Source organism: Myotis davidii, unplaced genomic scaffold (genome assembly GCF_000327345.1).
Source record: "Myotis davidii unplaced genomic scaffold, ASM32734v1 scaffold1221, whole genome shotgun sequence".
Lineage (NCBI taxonomy): Eukaryota > Metazoa > Chordata > Mammalia > Chiroptera > Vespertilionidae > Myotis > Myotis davidii.
Window position 1 is genome coordinate 95,243 of NW_006291616.1, and position 2,433 is coordinate 97,675.

General features: G+C 44.7%; 1 protein-coding gene across 1 annotated transcript in view; it reads right to left on the minus strand.

Annotated features, from left to right (window-relative positions):
* Nucleotides 1-2,433, minus strand: part of BNC1 (basonuclin 1) — a 32,115-nt gene that overhangs the window by 23,308 nt on the left and 6,374 nt on the right. The gene's annotated exons all lie outside the window — the stretch shown is intronic.

A 2,433-nucleotide genomic window follows, 5' to 3' on the forward strand; every position in this document is an offset into this window, starting at 1 on the left:
CATCTTATTTGGTCGTCTTGCATTAGGCATAATAATCTTCGCCACAAAAATTAAAATACATATAGTTTGCCCTGCCTGCGTGGCTCAGGTGGCTGGAGGGTCGCTCTAGACATCAAAGGTTGGGGGTTCCATCCCCAGTTGGGGTGTGAATAGAATGTTTCTCTCTCACATCCATGCTTCTCTTTCTCCCTCCCTCCCTCTGGCTTTAAAATCAATAAACATATCCTTGCATGAGGATAAAAACCAACAATGTATCTTTTGAAAAATAGTAACTTCTTTTTGTTTGTTCTCACCAGAGGATATTTTTTCCATTGATTTTAAGAGTGAGTGGAAGGGAAGGGAGTGGGAAGGGGGAGAGAGAGAAAGAGAGGAAGGAGATCAATGTGAGAGAGACACATCGATTGGTTGCCTCCCACATGTACCCCGACGGAGGCTGGGGATCAAACCTGCAACCCAAGTAGGTGCCCTTGACCGGGAATTGAACTGGCAACCCTCTGGTCTGAGGGGGGGCCAACGCTCTAACCGCTAGGCAACGCTGGCCAGGGCAACAATAGTAACTTCCTGATCTCAAGACTCTAGATGGAGCGATCAGACCTCCATATCGCTCGAGTATTTATTCACTGCATATTAATAATCTGCCCAAGCCACTACCATCAGAAAACAAATGAACCCGTATTGATCTACGGCCCGTGTTCAGAAAGCGCAGCTGTAATTACACTGGCGTGTTGGAGATCTTTCAAACTCTGGCAAGGCCTAACTTTTCCCAAAACTGCAATAAATATTTTATCACAGAACATGGACTTGATGGCCTACTGAGGTTTTTCACAGTGCAGGGGAGCGTTCCGAAGATGGCGAGGAATGTAACGTCATACATTTTTCATGCGCTAGAGGTTCAAGGTAATTGATTCCATATTTTTAATCCCAACACGAGGGAAAGCAAGATTATTAGGATCATTAAATATTGATCTCTGTCATAATGTAAGATGGTAATGCTACTCTGCATAAAAGGTGATTTCCGACCTGCGGGGCGCAGGGGGGGGGGGGGCATCCTTGGCCATCTGCCAGGACAAGGAGGCCTAGTGGACTCCATGGATGTCAGGCTTGAGCCATATAGGAAGTGAGGCTGAAAGAGACGGTGGGTGTACAGCTGCCATCTGGGGCAGGAACCCATGGTGACCATTACAGAGGGAAGCCAGAGAGTTCATGGTCCTCATGAGGGACTTCTGTCATCATCTGTTAATTCACTCCAGTGAAGGCGAACCTATGACACGCGTGTCAGAGGTGACACGCAAACTCATTTTTTTGGTTGATTTTTTCTTTGTTCAATGGCATTTAAATATATAAAATAAATACCAAAAATATAAGTCTTTGTTTTACGATGGTTGCAGATATCAAAAAATTTCGATATGTGACGCGGCACCAGAGTTAAGTTAGAGTTTTTCAAAATGCTGACACGCCGAGCTCAAAAGGTTCGCCGTCACTGGTCTAGGTCGTACGATTACTGGGAGAGGGTCTAGGTCAGTGGTTCCCAACCTTTTTTGGCCACGCCCCACCTAAGCATCTCTAACATCCTGGTGCCCGCCCTAGCTGGTTTGGCTCAGTGGATAGAGCGTCGGCCTGTGGACCGAAGGGTCCCGGGTTTGATTCCGGTCAAGGGCACATGCCTGGGTTGCAGTAGAGGCATAGAATTCCTATTTTTCAAACAGTGAACTACTATTCACATGGAGGAAGCCTAAAAGTCTATTAATTTGGTCTAAACAAGCTTCCAAAGAACATGGCATCCATGACAGAGAAAAATAAAGGAACGAAAGGACAGTGGAAGTACTGAGGAAGAAATCACTAGGGAATTGTTAAAAAGAATAGTAATAACATAAAATGATATGAAAAAATAGCAAATACAGCTTCAAAACATAACAGAGAACTGAAATGCATAAATATGTCACAATGTACATTTACAGACTGTATATGAGGCCCCTAGGACCGTAAGAAATGCAAAACGTTCACTGTAAAGAACTCATTCTCGAATGGCCTCCCTGTGGGGTGTGTGCCCCACGTCGGGAACCACTGGTCTAGGTCAGTAACTGGTTATTAGTGTTCATTTTAGTGACACAGTTTTCTCTGTGTAAGACCAACATGGATGTGTGTCTTAGAAATAAATTCATACCTCCATTTCACTGAATTTTTTTACCAAAGTTGGCTGATACTATTTCCTAGTATCGTGGCAAGAAAAAAAATTTAGAAAGCTGCATCTGTTTCATAAAAACGATCTCATTCGCCGAAACCAGTTTGGCTCAGTGGATAGAGCGTCGGCTTGCGGACTGAAAGGTGTGAAACCGGAAACCTGCCCCCGTAGCTTGTTACAGAAAGGGAAGTAAAATCACTTTGCGAAGCGCTGGCCGCGTGATTCGGTTGGTTGGAGCACCATTCCACACA